This window comes from Vidua chalybeata, chromosome 3 (assembly GCF_026979565.1).
Source record: "Vidua chalybeata isolate OUT-0048 chromosome 3, bVidCha1 merged haplotype, whole genome shotgun sequence".
NCBI lineage: Eukaryota > Metazoa > Chordata > Aves > Passeriformes > Viduidae > Vidua > Vidua chalybeata.
This window is the reverse complement of record NC_071532.1, coordinates 110,107,219-110,125,518: the sequence shown is the minus strand read 5'-3', so window position 1 is coordinate 110,125,518 and position 18,300 is coordinate 110,107,219. Positions and strand designations below refer to the sequence as shown.

General features: G+C 51.5%; 1 long non-coding RNA gene across 2 annotated transcripts; it reads left to right on the top strand.

Moving 5' to 3' along the window:
* The first annotated feature begins 439 nt into the window (after positions 1-439).
* LOC128786383 (uncharacterized) lies at positions 440-17,304 on the top strand. Of its 2 annotated transcripts, none has more exons than XR_008430268.1 (3): positions 440-764; positions 9,060-9,294; positions 17,218-17,304. It is a non-coding gene; the product is annotated as an uncharacterized LOC128786383 (long non-coding RNA). The 2 variants fall into 2 exon arrangements; XR_008430267.1 differs by lacking the exon at positions 440-764 and adding an exon at positions 3,191-3,387.
* The last annotated feature ends 996 nt before the right edge of the window (positions 17,305-18,300 follow it).

The following is an 18,300-nucleotide window of genomic DNA, read 5'->3' as shown; positions in this document are numbered from 1 at the left end:
CCAAGGTAAAATACTCACCCACGGCAACTAAAACAGGATTTTGTAAAGCCATAACGCTGCCTAAGAAATCCTTGCTGGAAGGGTTGGGCCCTGATGTAATCCTCACTTCTCCATGGGAGCAGGGACATCCTGAGCTCCAATCCTCACCCCCCAAACATTCAAGAGTCACTACTGGAGCACATGGCTTTAAAAAGCTCACTGGAACATGCCTTGGGTGGGTTGTTGGCTAATTCTGAGGGATTTAGGCTTGTCTGGTGGAAGTCGAGGTTTGTTGATGAGATTTTTTTCTGTCCAGACAGAAGATGAGCTTTGCTGCCTCCTTGAGCAAGAGAGGCTGTCCTGGCTGGTGGGGGCTGTGCTCCCGGTGTGGATGGGAGATAATTTGAGGCACCAGGGGGTCTTGGTGTCCTACACCCCCTGGACATCCATCTGCAGCACCTTTAGCCTTGTGCTGCTGATGCTGCTTAAGAGGCTGAATGCCTCTTCTAGATCTGGAGGATCCTGCAAAATCCTCGCCCCTGCTTTCGGCAAATCCTTGCGAACAGAGAGCTCTGATTCCCCGAGAATTCGGTGCAAACAGGGAACTCCGGTTACACAACCCCGCGGCCGCGGTGACTCAGCTGAGCTGGCTCACGAGGAGCCCTGTGACCGCCGGGAGGTGACTCGGGAACAGATGACATCAGCAAAAAGCTTCTTCCCACCATCGCTGGGATCAATCGAGCCCAGAGCTGGGCAAGCAGCGAGACTTCCAGGGAGGTGGAGAGGTAAGGACAGGGATATTATTCATTCCTGCAACGTTTATGTCCCTTTGCAGGGTGACAAAATTGATCCTCAGCACCAGCATAAGGCAGAGTCCTTGTCTAGATTAAACATTAATAGTTTGATGTGTTTTTATTGAGAATCTCTCCTTGGTTCCCATGCTCCATCCATCCTGTCTTCCTGGGGTGTCTCCCCTCCTAATTCTTCAAGCAAACATCATCAGCTGTGCCCAAGGACATGCCCAGCTGCTCTAATCCAAAGGTGGAAAAGTTTTTCTTCATGTGTGGTGCATCAGAGAGGCAGAGAACAAACTTGTCCTGTGTCTTGCTTGAGGCAGAGCTTTGTAGCCCCATGTGAATGTCACTGCTCAGCATGGCCAGACCTCTCTCCCCACTCTCCCAGAAATTTTTGGCTGCAGCACTCCTGGAGTCAAAGGTGGAACTTTATCAGATCTGAATTTTCCTCCATGAATCTGACAGATTTTTGAATCTATGGGAACTTGTTCCGTATTCTCTCTCTGCCCTGGCAAGGGATTGTGTTTTTCAGCTTTTCAGGCTGGAGCAGTTCCCCAGAGCTGTGTCCCCATCACTGTGGGGCTGGTTGGGGCAGCTGCTCTGGCCCCAGATAGTCCAGGATGTTCCTTTTGGAAACGCCTTAACTCCAGGGCACTTTTGCCATGTGCTTTCCACACAAGGTGCCGTAGAATAATTTAGTTTGGAAAAGCTCTCTGAGATTATCAAATCCAGCCATCCCCCAGCACTGCCAAGGCCACCACTGACCCATGTCCCCAAGTGCCACATCCATGTGGCTTTTAAATTCATCCAGGTGTGGTGTCTCCATCACTGCCCTGGACAGCTGTGCCAGGGTTGGAGAACATTTCTGACTGAAATTATTCCTAATATCCAATCTAAACCTCTCCAGGTACAACTTGATGTCATTTTCTCTTGTCCTGTCCCTTGTTCTCTGGGAGCAGAGCCCAACCTCCCTGGCTGTCCCCTCCTGTCAGGAGTTGTGCAGAGCCACAAGGTCCCCCCAAGCCTCCTTTTCTCCAGGCTGAGCCCCTTTCCCAGCTCTCTCAGCCCCTCCTGGTGCTCCAGCCCCTTCTCCATCTCTGTTCCCTTCCCTGGACACTCTCCAGCCCCTCAGGGTCCTTTTTGTCCCAGAGCTGTTCCCAGCACTGGAGGTGCCCCAGCAGTGCCAGCACAGGGGACAGCACTGCCCTGGTCCTGCTGCCACCCCAGAGCTGGGACAGCCCAGGTGCCTTTGTCCTCTTGCCCACTGGGCAGACCTGGCTCATGTCCAGCTGGGTCAGGCGTGTTCAGACACTTTGGAGCAGCCAGTGTGATCTCTGTTCCCTTTGTGGTACACAAAGGGGCAAGAGCCTGACTTTGCTCTTGCTCTTGCCCAACCTCCAGGGAATTCAGGAGTGCTGGGAAGTGCTCGGGACTCAGCTGCTCTGCCCAGTCACCTGATCCTGACCTCGTCCTTCCACTTCTTGCTGAGGTTGTGCTTTTGAGCCACTCGGCTGCAATCTGTGTCCGTCCATCCTGGCTTGTGACGGAAAGTGGGACCTGACTTCCCGTCTGTGCCCCTCTGTGGTCACCCAGTGCCCAGATGACAGATGTAGGATGGGAACATCTAAGGGTGAGGACCTTATGCTTCAAAAAGGAACTCCCAGCTGACCCCAGAGGAGAAAATCCACTGAAAAAAAGAAGTGAGAGAGAAGTGGGGACAGTGACATGTGAGAATTTGCATCCAAAGCACTTTCCTGTGGGTGTTATAGAGAGGGAAAGCAAAACCCCTGTTCCGTGTCCTTTGCTCTTCTGAGTGACCAGTGTGTCAGTCCCTTCCAACCAGAGCAACTTTGCCATCCTGGCTTTACTGGGAGAGCTCTGGGCACAGCTTTTTGAGGGAGTGTTTCACAATTTGGCCTTTCTCTGCAAGCTCAGAGATTGTCCATGGCCCAGATCAGAGCTTGGACAAGGGGATCACCTGAGCTCTTGGCTCCTCCTACGATCACCTGAGCTCTTGGCTCCTCCTACACTCACCTGAGCCTTCCCAACACAGAGTTGGGAAGGTGTTTTCCCAGCCCTGGTGTCTGGCCAAGGAATGGGGCTGTGATTTCCCTTGTCTATTCCAGGAGATCCCCAGATTCTCATTTGTGTCTGTGACTTCATCTCTTGATGTCTCCTGCCCACAGCATGAAGCACCCATTGGGTGGGGTCATTCCTTAGGCCCAAGCATTTGTTCTGTGTAGTTTTTGGAAAGGTGATACAGGGATGGAGACTGTCTGGTACAGGGAGAAATTTTGGTTTCCTCTTGGCAGAAGGGAAACTGAGGCAGGAAGGCTCCATCTCCTGGTGAGTCCAGCTGGAGAAAGCCACAGTGCTGGCCCATGAAGAGCCTTGCTGCAATACCTTCTTTGTGCTGCTGGCACCCTCTGGCTGCCTGCAAAACCAGAAGAGCTGCTGGCTCCTAGCAGGAAGGGAAACCTCCCAAGATTCTTCGGGAAAAGGGTGTTTTTGGTGCTCCAGTGAAAGGTTATCTCATCAGGCACCGTGCCAGGCTCCCGGTGACGTGGGAGGGTCTGTCACATGCCACCAGCCGCTCGGGACCCGTTTTCTCCTGGTAACTATGTTTTTCCCTGTTCTCTGCTTTGTTTATACGTGAGCCTCAGGGGGGAAATGGAAATAGGAGGAGAACTGGTGGGACTGGAAATCGGGGTCATTCCTAAGGAGCTGGGCCAGGAAGGGCAAAGTGCCAGGAGAGTTTTCTGATGTCAGCAGCAAGGGACCTGTGAGATGGGTAGCTGGACCTGTTTGGGATGTGGAAGAAACTGGAAGTACATAGAATTTAATTTTAATTTAAATTTAATTTATTTAGAAAAAAAAACCCAAAACGCGCAGGACAACGGAGCCAACAGGGAGTTTTCTGGGGCAGAAGTGACATTCCTGTAAGAAGAGACATGCTGTGCCATTCACCCCAGCAGGATGAACCTTAGAAAGTCTGGGTTTGGTGGAGGAGGCCAGACCAGAGGGAAAACCTGTCTGGTTCAGGCTGCCCTGGTTTTTGATGCCATCTCGTGGTCCGGGAAGGTTTTACAGAGGAATGTGTGGAGTAAATTTCCTTGGTTGAGCTGAAAACTGTGGACTTGGGCAGCTCCTCCTGTCACTTCCTTGGCAGAATCGTGAAACCTGCCCCTGGCCCTGTCACTTTGAACAGGTCTCATTCCTGGAGGATGATTTCCATCACCTTATCCCATGTCTGTTTGGGAATTGCCATCCTGAATACCTCAAGGGAGCTTGGGCTGTCTCATCCTATCTCATTTTAAGCTCTGAAGCCTGGAGCCCCTCTGCTCTGGAGCCAGGCTGGGAGAGCTGGGGGGGTTCCCCTGGAGAAGAGAAGGATTCAGGGAGAGCTCAGAGCCCCTTCCAGGGCCTAAAGGGGCTCCAGGAGAACTGGAGAGGAGTTTGGGACAAGGGATGGAGGGACAGGACACAGGGAAATGGCTTCCACTGCCAGAGGGCAGGGTCAGATGGGATATTGGGAAGGAATTCCTGGCTGTGAGGGTGGGGAGGCCCTGGCAAAGGGTGCCCAGAGAGGGATCCCAGCACAGAAAGACAAAGCCTATTCAGAGCCCGAAATTCCAGGGGTGTGTGCTCCAGGGATGAAGAGGAAGCTGAGCACTATCAAATCTCTAGGTCCAGGAGGTTTGATCCTGTGTTGCTGCAAGCCTGGTTGCCCAAGAGCAGCCCACGTGCTGTGGCGTGCGGCAGGAATCTCTGCACAGCTTGCTCAACATCTGCAGCTGCAGGGATTTGAGGGAGTGCCTCCAGGCTGGCACGGACAATGCTTCCAGCTGTGAACAGATCTTCCCAGGGGATGCAGAAAAGTGAGGCGCTAACACTGTCCTGTCTGACTGTGGAGGTTTGGGAGAGGTTTTGTGTGTTGTTCTCCTCTGGTCTCACTGCTACAGGAGAGTGTGGGAGTGACAAAGCTTTTTTAGGTACTCAAATGCACCGATCTCACTTGTATCTGTAAGAATTCCCAGTTTAGAGTGACAAACTCAGAGAGTTTGTGTCTCAGAGAGACAGGGTGACAAAAAAAAATTCATTTGAACATCTCCTGGATATAAAAAAAAGTGGCAGCATCTCTCCCTGGAAATCTCTGTTTGGAGATGAGGATTGTGAAGGTTCAAGAGGGGAGCAAGACCCCAGCAAAAGGACAATCACAAAGGTGCTAAAGACTTATAAATTATCTGTAAAGCATGAGGAATTCACCAACTGAAGAGCAGCCTCCCAGATTTGCACTGGAATTACCCCGAGGGGGATGTGAGACCATCTCAAAACAGCCACATGGGGCTGGAGCCGGCTCCAGGTTTTCTCCCATGGCTGATCTCCAAGGTGGCTCCACCCCTGCTGCCTCCCCAAGCGCTTTCCATCCAGCCAAATCCTTCTGATAAATATAGCAGGAGGAAGGCAGAAGGTTTGGCTGGGGACGGGCGGAGGGAACTGGCTCTGGGACAGCTTTGTGATCATTGCAACAGAGTCACGTGTACGTGCTTAAAGCTAGACCTAAGTGTAAAGTTATGCTGTCCTGGGACTTTGGAGAGGCCTTGGGGTTTGGAGGGGAAGTTGGCAGCTGGGTGTTTTTCTCAGCTGATGGGATAACAAGTCAGCTGGATTGGAATGGGCTTTTTTTAGTTTCGAGGTGACTTTTCTCTCCAGGGAAGAGGGTGGCAGATGTCCCAACACACAGCAATGGTCATGGCACAGTCATGGAACCATGAATCATTTGAATGAATTTAGTGGAATGGAATGGAATGGAATGGAATGGAATGGAATGGAATAGAATAGAATAGAATAGAATAGAATAGAATAGAATAGAATAGAATAGAATAGAATAGAATAGAATGTCACTATCTCCAGCTATGCCTGTGCTGAAGGAGTAACTGTGATCTTCATTTCCCTCCAACCCCCCCCCCCCACCATTATTCCTCAATATTCCTCTTCCAGTGTCTTTTATTTATCTGCCAAGGCATCACTCGGCTGCAGGAAGTTCCTGGCATGGGGAAAGAGGTGGTGACTCCTGGCTGCAGCCTCCACTGTGCCAAGTCCCCTGGTCACCTGTCTTGGGATGGACCTCAGGGTCTGAGGGCTGACTAAACACCATGGGGTCTTCCAAGAGGGGCCTTGTTGCATTTTCCAAGCATGTGCAGCCTCTCCAAGGACTTGTACCTGGCAAACTCTATTTGCTGGTGCTTGCAATGACCACAAGCTCCTGGGACTGCCCCGCTAAGGGTGGACATCACCCATGGAAGTCCCCACACAGCAGGCAGCTGTCCCATGGGATGGGCTGTGGCATCAAGTGCCTCTTGTCCCATCTGAGGGATAAAGGATAACCCTGAGTCTTTCCAGCATCAGGCACAGCGAGGTCCTAACCCTGAACTGGCACCCCCCCAAGGCAACAAACACCACAAAAAGAGGGGATCCTCTCCTGGGAATTGCTGTGACAGGCTTGGCTCTCCCAGCATTGTCTCCCCATGGCCTTGAGCATCTCCCTGGCCGCCTGGTGCTGAACTGCACATTCCAAGGTGAGCAAGGCTGAACAAACAATTGCCCCCCAAAACGACACTGGCGCCTGCTGGGGAAGCCCAGACTGGTGTTTGTGCCAGAAGACACACAAACATCTCAGCTGAACAGCCCTGACCTCCTCCTCCTTCCCCCTTTTTCTGCTTATCTCTGCATCCCTGGGGTAACCCCGAGCAGAGATATTCTGGGATCCCAGCGCTGCCGTTTCCTCCCGGCGTCGTTTCCTTTGGTGCGGGGTCAGCACCGCCACCCTCTCCTGACAGGACCCACGGGATGCCCATGGTCCCCAGGGATGCTTGGGGCTATCTCTGTGAGGACAGCGGCCAGAGGAGGAGGAAGCCCTTCGACAGGAGCTGATGGTCCAGGAGCCAGGCAGGCTGGAGGGTGCTGAGCAAGGAAGAAAAACAGGAAAGTGGCGGCAGATAAGGAAAAGGACCTGGAAGAGGAATATTGAGGAATAATGGAGGGTAAGAGGGAAATGAAGATCACAGCAGACGTCGTGCCGCGAGAGGAAGCTGCTGAAAGGAAAGGAGCCCAGAAATATCCTTCTCACTGTACTGGGAACCGGGTCTCAGCCTCACAGCACAGGGGTGCTCAGCAGGTCTGTGTGCAGGGGTTGTCACACACCCACAGGTCATACCTGGCTGGGAAACTCCAAGAACAGCCCTGTACGAAATTGGTAATTAGCCTGTTGTGAAGACTGCTAATTAATCTGTTAGTGGCCTGATTCCCATTGTTGTGAGACTGAGCTTCGTGCATGCTGTCCCTAAAGAGGGACAATCCTTGGCACAGGGACAGTCCTGGAGGCTGGATGGGGCTCTGAGCAGCCTGGTCTAGTGGAAGGTGTCCATGCCCATGGCAGGGGTTTGGAACCAGATCATCTTTAAGGTCCCTCCCGACCCAGCCCATTCCATAACTCTATAGTTCTGTGATTCCATGTTTCTATGACTCGGTGTAAACCAATCCCTTGGATCCTGCTGGGGTGGAACAAACCAGAGAAAGGGGCTTGTGTCCATATCCCAGGTGTGTCTTGCCTCAGGTTCCCTGTGGAGGTGCCCTGTTGTTTAATCCCTGTTGTTTAATGTGGCAGAACACCACAACTGCGTTTCCTGGCTGGTTTCTGCAGTCACCACCGCTTTCTGCTGATCCCTCAGGCATGGATCATTTCCACATTCTCGCCTTGGAGCAGATCACACTTGTGGCACATGGAAATCTTGTCATTACTCCAAGACACTGCCTTTCTTCTCCATTTACATGGATAAAACCCCAATCCAGATCCCTCCTGATCACAGCCATAGCCTGTGGAGGAACCCTCCCCAAAACACAGATGGGTGCAATGGAGGCACACCTGACCTGGTGTTCCTTCAGAATCATTTCTCTGGGACGTCTTCCCTATGGGAGCCTGCTGGGAATGTCCTGATGGCCAAACTGTGCCAAGGGCTTGTTTAGCTCTGTGCTCACTGGTCAGTGTTAAAAGCAACGAGTGGCTAATTTAAAAGTGCAGACAAATTTAATTCCCTCCTGGATGGGAAGGATTATCCCTGACTTGCCAAGGTAACTTTGCAGCAGTGAGGGTTTGGTAGATGATAACCCCAGAAGGGAAGAGGTCAATCCTCCAGACACAGCAGAGGTTGAGGAGACCTCCATGGTGCCGGTGTCCCCTGGGATGAGATGGGATGCAGAACACTGACTCTGCTGCCAGACAAGAGGTGTGAGCAGAGGAGCCTGAGCAGAATCATCCCAGTGGCCTGATCCAGGAGCCAACACTGACGGTGCTGGGGATAGAAATTGAAATTCCAGCCTCAGATTCACAAGCACACAGGGAACTTGACCAGGATGTGGTTGGTGACACATCCTGGATATAAGAAAGTGGTGCCTAGGACAACTGTGATACAAAACTGCCACTAATTAGGGAAAAAAAAAGAAGGACTCAGTGAGTTGTTTGTGCATGGGCTGCAGAGAGAAGCAGCCCCTCTTTCCCTCTCCAACATAAAAAGAATGAAGTGAGAGATATGTTGAATCCAGCTCTGGGGTCATCAGCAACAGAGAGACATAGAACTGTTGGAGTGAGTCCAGAGGAGGCCATGGAGATGCTCCAAGAGCTGGAGCCCCTCTGCTCTGGGGCCAGGCTGGGAGAGCTAGGGAGTGTTCACCTGGAGAAGAGAAGGATCCAGGGAGACCTCAGAGCCCCTTCCAGGGCCTAAAGGGGCTCTAGGAGAGTTGGAGTGGGACTTGGGACAAGGGATGGAGGGACAGGACAAGGGGGAATGGCTTCCAACTGCCAGAGGGGAGGGTTAGATGGGAATTTGGGAAGGAATTGTTCCCTGTGAGGGTGGTGAGGCCCTGGCACAGGGTGCCCAGAGAAGCTGTGTCTGCCCCTGGATCCCTGGAATTGTTCAAGGCCAGGTTGGATGGGGCTTGGAGCAGCCTGGGATAGTGGAAGTAGTCTCTGCCCATAGCTGGGGGGTGGAACTGCATGAGCTTTTAGGTCCCTTCCAACCCAAACCATTCAGCCTTGAAAAAACTGATTTGAACAGAACCTGACCTTGAACACTCCCACAGCAACCTGTTCCAGGGCCTCACCACCTGCATTGCAAAAAGTTTTTCTCATATTTAATCTTAATTGACTCCCCTTTAGTTTAAAAGCATCACCCCTTGTCCTGTCACAGCAGTCTCTGCTAAAAAGCTTGTCCCCATCTTTCATTGCAGCACCTCCATCCACAAACCTCATTTCTTGGTCTAAGGCTGACAAGAGAGTCACTGCTGCAGATCATCCATGAGAAACCCACTCATCTCTGTCCCATGCCCAAGTTACAGAAGGTCTCTGCACATATTTTGGGATCCACGTTTACCTCAGGATTGTCCAGCTGGTGACTGACCATGGTTGGTGGGATGACTTCCCATCTCTGAAGGCATTTTTGCAGTATTTCACCACGTGACTCTGGTGAGTGACAGGACTGTTGTGGGGGCTGATAACTGGATTAGCTCGAGCCAGAATTGCTTCTGCCTACAGTCAGCAGGACCTCGGATCATCCCCCACCGTGTCAGCTCACAAAATCCAAAATCCCCTTTTCCAGCCTGTGCTGAACCCACCACAGTCTGTCACCCCCCAGGGGACCCTGCTAACGAGCTGTGCTTGAAGAGCAGCCTCTCCCAGCAGATAGCAGCTCCCAGAGCAGCATCTCCCAGCAGATAGCAGCTCCTGAGGGAACAGGCAGCCTGGGAGCCACGATGCTGATGGTGAAAACTCCCATTAATCACAGGAGCACAGCCACCACCTCCCCATCCCAGCTACCAGAACCAGTCGCAGCCCCGAGCAGACAAAACATCCACATTTTTCCCCTCCCATGTGTTTTCCCTCCATGTGCTCTGTGTCAGGAGTTGTCTGGTGCTCAGATAGGGCTGCCCCTGGGCTGTGGATCATATATTGAATGACTGTGTTGTCATCCAGCCTCATCCTTGGAAACATCAGCCTGGACAGTCGGTGATGCAAATCCTTAACTGTTCATGGGGCAGAGAGTCCATCGTGCAGATCCTAACAGGCAAATCCCTAACTGTCCTCCCTGGGGAGGTAAAGCTGTTCCCATGCCAGCAAGGGGGACCTCAGCTTCACCTTTGCTTCCAGAGCTGGTTCCTTTGGGCAACCACCTCCCCGTGGTCTCAAGACAGCATTGCCAGACTCCTCACCTTGAAGTAAAACCAGGGTAGCATCTTCTTGGGCTTTCCTTGAAAGCAGCAGCCTGGAGGGAGGGATTATTTAATTTCTGTGTTTTTCACCCCAACACAAAAGAAATGTGTTTCATTTGAAGTGGCTTCTATGGGCCAAACAGACACCCAGATCTTTGGGAGAAAAGGAGCTAATGGCAAACTTGGGATAAACATAGTGATTTCCAGAGCAAATGTACAGAGCCTTTGAAATTAGGAAGAAATTCTCTGCTGTAGGGGTGATGAGGTTGCCCAGGGGAGTTGTGGACTCCCTGTCCCTGGAAGTGTTCAAAGCCAGGCTGAATGGGGCTTGGAGCAACCTGGGATAGTGGAAGGTGTCCCTGCCCATGGAAGGGGGTAGAATGAGATGGTCTTTCAGGTCCCTTCCAACCCAAAACAGTCTATGATTCTGTGAAATCACATCTGTATTTTTAGCTTGTCCTGCAGACCTCACTGGGACGTGTTGCCCTGGCAAATGCTGCCAGCTTCGCATCTTTATCACCAAGTTTTGTAGCTCCCTAAAATCTTCCCAACACCCAGCTGCAGGTTGGGTTTTGTCCCCACAGCTCCTGCAGCACAAACTTCGCTGTTTCTTGGTGCCTCAGGACCATGGCATCAGTTCCTCCAGGCTGGGGATGAACTTCCAGTCTTAAAGAATCATTCCCTACTTTTGCTCCTTCCACCTTCTCCAGATGAAGACAGGAAGGGCAGGCTTCAGGTTCTACCCTACAAACCTGGGTTGTAGGCCCAGAGCTTGAGAAAAGTGGCAACAGCAGAAACCCAGCGAGATGCAGCACACAGTTCACAACCACAGAGGCAGTGCTGGGGTCCCAGTAGCTCTGTTGTGGTCTGATACAGCTGAGATATTTTCCACATGAATATTTTTCCTGCTGGCTGGAGCTTCCCCCTGCCCTGGGAAGGATCTGCCTGACACCAAGGAGGGGTCAGACCCCTTGGGGTCCTGCTAGCCCAGCCAACATCCTTGCAGAGGCTCTCCTCATTTGTACATGCACCCATATGAATTAAGAGATGTGTTTGTAGGAAGGGTGTTTTCAGATCTTACCCAAGGAATTTAGGACTGGCTCTACTGGGTCAGGAGGCCTTGGGTCTGACACGACTGCTTTGACAAGACATTGCTACAAAACCCTCTTCTTCCTCTCCTTCTTCCATAGATGTGGGATCATGGGGTGGGTGGAGGATGGGCTGGGTGGGTGTTCATGCCCATGCACCTCCCCTCCTTCCCTCCTCCTCCTCCTCCCCCTCCCCATCACCCTCCCCAACCCCTTCCACTCTTCTCAGCCATGATAAGCTCGCTGATGGAAAAAATGTTGTCACACATATCTCACTTCCAGTGTGTGGGAGTCGCTGATAACGGCACAAAGATCTGGACAATAAAGACTCCTGACAGCTTTTGTGTCCATCCCAGGCACGGGGGGATAGTCCTGGAAGAAAACCTGAATCATTGTGGGATTTGGGGAAGGGTCCTGCAGGCCGTGGTCCCAGGGAGGAGGCTGGAGAGGGGAAAGGGCTTATCCACCCTCCCATTGGGGTACAAAGCCATTCCCCTGCACATTCCCCAAATTCCTCCCTGCCCTGGGGCATCTCCAAACTGAGAGCCACGAGATTTTGGCTTCAGGTGGCTTTGCTGTTGTGCTGGGGAGCAGCCCAGCAGCTGCTCACCACGGTGTTTGTTTTGGAGCTTCCCCATCAGCCAATGCTCCCTCTGTGGCGAGAGGGGCTGTGCTGCTCCAGCGCTGCCCTTCTTCCACGTGGAGCTGCTGAAAGAGCCCAGAGCAGCTCGCCAGAAGGGTGAAGTCATTTATTTGTGCCTAGGAAAAACGTGTATTTTATTGCACAGCCTCTGAGATGCTGGGGCTGAGCCATGCCAGGTTTTTGTGCTGATGTGGAGAGCCGAGGTCAGCACGGGGCAGTGCCAGTGCCAGCGTTTCTTCCCAGAAGAAGAAGGGAGATACAAGCAGGGCACCAATTTATTCATGGAAAAAAAGTGCCAGTGTTTGGCTGGCAGAGGTTCATTTGACACAGAATCACACAATCATTTAGGCTGGGAAGGATTTCCAAGACCATCGAGTACAACCTGTCCTACCTTGTCACCAGCCCAGAGCACTGAGTGCTGGTCATTTCTTAGATACCTCCAGGCATGGGGACTCCAAACCTCCCTGGGCAGCCCCTTCCAAAGCCTGACCACCTTTTCCATGGAGAAATTCCTCCTGGTGTCCAACCTGAACCTCCCCTGGCACAGCTTGAGGCCATTCCCTCTAATCTTATAGCACTCCTAGTTTTTCGGTGTCTATTTTCTCACTCTAGTTACAACAACTGAGAATTACTTTTGCAGAAAACCTTATTTATTCCAAGCAAAAGAAAATCAATTTTATAAATTTTCCAGCTGGAAGGAGACCTACCAGTTGTTTATATTTCTGTCCCAATCCTCAGGGGCTGTAGATGCTCTGCCCAAAATCTCCCTTTCCTTCCAGAGCACTGGTCTCCAAAGTGAGCATGATGATCCATCAGAATGAGGGGAAAAATATTCTTTCTAACATAAAAAAATAATACAAAATTAAATTTATTTGAAGACCATTGCTGTGGGAGCTGTCTCTCTCCTTGGGCTCCCATGTCCCACTAGGCTTTTCCCTTCTGAGGGCTGTGTTGTAGGAGATAGGAAGCCCAGTTTTCCCCGAATTTAGCCTAATTACACTTTTCTGACCAAACCACCTTTCTAGGGGAGAGAAGAAAAGAAAGGGTGGTGTTAGCATTTTACAAAGAATGAAGGTTTTGCATTCCACCTTGGAGAAAGATGCCAAAAAAAGAGGAGGAGACAATGGTCCATCCCAAACCCATTTCCATGGTAAAGTTGTAACCCAGCTCTGCTTGAGAGCACTCCAGACCCTGAGCTTGGGGTAGGGGACAAATTAATTTATCTCACTCCATCTGCCCATACCTTCTCGTTTGATGGCAAGGGGCATCTTCTAACCTTTTTCAGATGAATTTTCCAGGTTGTCTGCCTGGGATATGAGAGATTAAACCCCCCCAGGAGCAGATCTGGGTGACAGCATAACCCTTGACTTGGCTGGTCTTTGGCACAGAGGCGCTTTCCCCTTCTCTGGCGGCTGATAGCCGGCTCCATCCTGCTGGGAGCGATTTCCCTGCTGCCAGCGGGCTCAGACACACACACAGACACATCCCTGTGCGCAGCCGGGCGTGCACGCCTCTCACAGGGCTCACATTCAGGGGCTCCCCACCTCCTTTCCCTCGCAGCTCCGGCATCCCGGCCCCGGGATGTCATCCTGCCCCCGATAAGGCGCAGGGGCGGCTGCCAGAGGAAGGCTCCCAGTTGCTCCCGGCGCCAGGCTGGGTAGAGGCAGACGTGTCTAACCCTCGCTCCTCTGAAGGGCCAAAAACAGATGACATCACCCCCCAGAATCGTGTCCATCCTCCCCCCAGAATCCCTATCACGGAGAGGCTGCGCTCGGAGGAGTGAGGAGGAAAGGGGAAGGCAAAGGGGAGGAGGCCGGGGAAAAGGAGGAAAGGCAAAGGCTGGAGCTGGAAGTTGGTTACTTTGGCAAAAAGACAAAGTTCTGCAAAACTTCACCGGCCAGACTTCAAAAAGGTGGAAAAACTGGAGGCTCAGTTCTGGCAGGTCCTGTTATCAAGGGGAGCCTTATCTCTCGATGGGGCTGATGGCTCTTGCGAGCCACAGTGGCTGCTAACCTCTGGCTGAGCTTTCCGAGGTCCCCGAGGAGCCACACTGTCACTCAACGGAGAGGAGAAGCATCCAGGAGAGGGGACTGCATGGAGGCATTGCCACTGTGTTTGCAGGATGCAGAGCCACACGAGCAAGGATGGGGCATCCCAGCATGGAGCCCAGCAGTCCCTCACTGCCTCAATTCATGGTGGGGAGGAGTGAGGGGATCATTCCCTGCTCGCAGTCCAGCCAGAGATGGGTCAGATCTCCACTGGGTGTCAACTGGCACAGCTGGGTCACTGGTTTTGCTGGTTTCCTCCCGGGCAAGACTGGTGCCTCTGGGATGGATAGCAGAGTGGGTTTAGGGTGAAGCCAGGTGTGCAGCTGGGGGTTTTAGGGTGGGAATTTTGCACACCTCATTTTTTCCATGTCCTGAGTACCACACTAGGTGTTTTCCAGGGATAAATCTTCCAGCTTTTCTCTTGAGGAGACTTTCATACCCTTTCAAGCCAACTCTCTACTCACAGCTCCAAGACATCTCTATTCCTGCTCCTCCTACACCACCTCCTTTCCACCTCACCACCTCCAAGGGGAGGACTTGCTTTGGGGGTCCTGCTCCAGAGCACACTGTGGGCTTCAGTAAACAACAGTCCACAGCCAACAACTCTCACTCCCTGGCGAGGAGCTGCTGGAAGTAGCTTGGCCTTGGCTCATTCCCACTCTTAATTCTACTCAGCCTATGCAGGACAAGAGGGAGTGATACCCCTTGGGTGATATTGGGATAGAGTTTGGAATCACTTGCACTATGGAAGTAAGATTTCACCTGGGAATTGCTCCATGCAGGAGCAGGGCAGATGCAGAACCCACCACACTCCCTGTGAGACTGGGTGAATTGTTTGAATTGCTGTCCCCACGGGGATTTCTCAGCCTTACCTACCTTTACCTCCTCACAGAGGTGGATCAGAGAATCATGGAATGGTTTGGGTTGGAAGGAGGCTTTAAGGGTCAGCACTCCTCCAATGAGCAAGGACATCTTCAAGGAGATCAGGTTGGATGACCTGAGTCACCCACTCAGGTTCACCTTGTTGCTATGGGAGAGGAAGAGAAATTTCTGTAGGGAAAATCACACCTCTGTCTTGGGTCCATCCCCTTGAAGAGGATGAATCCTGCCATGGCCTCTTCTGAACAGAGCTAGAAATTGAGGTTGTTAAAGGCAGTGACTGAGACAGAGGTGGAGGAATGGGTCCAAAGAGGGGCTTCAGAACTGCTTGGACCACCCCAGCAGATCCCTCTCTTGCTGCCACTCTAGAAGGACACCCCTTGCTCTTACACCACATCTGCCACCTTTGTGGAGACGATTTGGATCCCCCAGTGCACCTCCAGCACCATAAACCCCCGAGTGTCAGGCAGGGTGGTCCATCTGAGGGGGAAGCACGGCTGCACTCCGGACCCAGCAGGACACTGAAAACCCAGAGGTTTATTGGTGGCAGACAAACCGAGCTGCACGTGGAGGCACGGAGGTGTCTGAGGGCAGGTTCTGTGTACAGTTCTGGCTGCAGGATCACTGGGCTGGCTCTCCTGGGGCTGTCACACCACCCTGGTGTGGCTGCTGTCACCGGCAGCAGCGCAGGCGGCCGTTGCTGCAGCTCCCTTCCCAGCGCTCCATGTGGAAGCAAAGCCTCCGGCAGTGGCCACGGTTGCTTCTGCACTGCTGGGTGTCTGAACGGCCTCTGGCTGCTGGGGAAAGGGGACAGGAGACCTGGTTAGGAGAGCTGGAACCTGCTTCGAGCCACAAAACCTACTGGGAACTGTGCTGGTGTTGGTGGCTGAACAATGGGGTGTTCTCAGCCGGCAGCAGGGAAATTCATCTGGATCCACGGTGAGGATCAGATGTGCTTGGGAGGAGCTTCTCCTTCCAGCAAGCACTGGGAGTCTCCTAACGACTGGCCTGGGTGAGACAGCCACATTTGGGTTGGCTGCATTAGGTTAGGTGAGTTAAGTGAGGTTGGACAGCATCAAAAGGCACAGAAGTACCTTTTGGAACAGGTGTTTCACCTGTTGTCTCCTTTGGAGATTTTTTTTGGCTTCTTGGAGTTTTGGGGTTTTTGTTTGCTTGGGTTTTTCAAATCATTTGCTGTCTTGGTTAAAAGGGCATGTGCTGCTTCTCTGTAGACACAGCAGAAACACCAAGTTTGTGGGTTCTGGAGGGTCCACCACCAGTGGAGTGGGCAAACCCTTCTCTCTCACTTTGTTGTCCCCAGGACTTCAGTTAAATAAAAGAGAGCATAAACAGGCTAATCAAGTAAATCTCCTCTTCTTGGTTATCAGGTTTGCCTTCTGCAAACGTGATATCACCAAAATCCTGCTAACATCATAGTGACCTTACACCTGAATGAAACCCAAATCTCTGACATATGTATACAAGCAGCCAGCAAAAATGCCAAACCAAGGAATAAATTTCTATCAAACCAGAATCCCAGAAGAAAACAAACAGAAAAAAGTAAATTATCTGCCTTTCCCTCTTCTTTTCCCCCCTGAAAGATAGTTTTGATTTTATAGAATCAAAGATACACAAAATTATTTGAGTTGGAATGGACATTAAAGACTGTCTAATTCCAACCTCCTGCCATGGGCAGGGACACCTTCCACTATCCCAGGCTAATCCAAGCCCTGTCCAACCTTGCCCTGAACATTTCCAGGAATGGAGAGTCCACAGCCTTTTTGGGCAACTTGTGCCAGGGCCTCACCACCCTCACAGTCAAGAATTCCTTCTTAATATCTAATTTACACCTACTCTCCTTCAGCTCAAGACCATTCCCCCTTGTTCTGTCCTTCTTCCCTTGTCCCAAGCCCCTCTCCATCTCTCCTGGAGCCCCTTTAGGCTCTGGAAGGGGCTCTGAGGTCTCCCTGGAGCCTTCTCTTCTCCAGGTGAACCCCCCCAGCTCTCCCAGCCTGGCTCCAGAGCAGAGGGGCTCCAGCCCTTGGAGCATTTCCATGGCTTCCTCTGAACTTGCTCCATCAGCTTCTTATGCTGAGGATCCCAAATCTGGAGGCAGCTGTGCAGGTGGGACCTTACCAGAGCAGATCAGAAGGTGAAAATCACCTCCCTTGGCTTTCTGGTCACACTTGCATCTTCCTGCATTTGCCACATCTGTAGTCCACTCATGGAGAATTTAATGGGATTCTCCATGTTTGGTGGAGGATGAGGCTTCTATCATGGTCAGGAGCAAAGCTCAGGCTCCTGGCTTAGGCTCAGCATTTCTGGGTGAGTTTTGAGGGCACAGAGAGGAGGGGATGCATAACTTATGAACTCAGCACAGCTGCATCCAGGAACTTCATGGAGACCATCTCAGGAGAAACTTTTTCCTTGGAAGGACGAGTTAGGTCAGCCTTGATTTGAGGGCCCTGTCTTGTCCTCTTCTACCTCAGAAGAGTAGGAACCTGCCTTTTCTCTCTCCACAGTCCTCCAGGAACCCCCGTGAGAATTTTGTCCTTACCCGGAGCGCCCAGGAGGAGGAGAATGACAACGACTGCAAAGAGCAGCTGGAGAATCCGCATGGCTCGGTGTGGGTGGAGGTTCCACCCCGAGGAGGAGTGAAGGGCCCTAAAGTGAGGAATAAGAGGGCAATTCTGGATTTATAGAGGCCAGGGGGGTTGTGTAATTCTCCTGGAGTGGAGGGAACTTTGTCAATCTCAGGTGCATTTCAACATGACGGCAAACAGTTGCACAGGGTATGCCTGCTGTCACTCACATCGTGTCACAGACAGAAAGTATAAAGGGAAAATAAAGGAAAAAAATAGAAGGAAAAAGACCAAAAAGTGGGAGGGGGGGGGGCGGAAATCAGGATTTTGTTGACAATTGCACTGAGCACTGGGCAGTCTGCTACTGCTTGCTGCTGGAGACAGGATGTTGGGACTGACCCAGTCTGGCTCTGTGTTTGTGGGCTTGAGCATGTGATGTTAAAATCCTATCCAAGTATCAAAGTGTTGGGTTTTGGTTTGGTTTTTTTTTATTATTATTATTATTTCCAGCTCTAACTCTCTGTGTTTAGCACTGACACAGTCAAGTGTGAAAAAATCCAGAGTCCCCTCCTCAGCACTCCCCAACTCACAGAGCTGGCTTGAAAATAATGGGATCCTTAAAAAAATCATGGGTCTGCTTCAATTTCCCAACTTCCAGGCTGCAGAGAGGATGCTTGCCAAGGTTTTGTTTACAACTGTCAAGAAAAAATGGAAATTTAATATTTTACTCATTTATGTACTCATTCAATGGGAAAGCTGGGATATCTCCTTGCAATACTCAGTGGCATCAGGAAAGCAGGTGGATTACAGCTCTCCCAGGGATCCTGGCTGGCTCTCAGGTTTGTACCAGTTCTCCAGGCCAGTTCCAGGAAATCAGCAGAAGTGAGATCTACGTTTCAACCTGGGAAAACAACACAAAGCAAACAATGAGCAGGAGTGACCCCCAGCCAACAACAAATGGAGGAAGAGGAAATAGAAACTTTATAAAGTTTTTTTTTTTTTTTTTTTTTACAGTGGTGATGC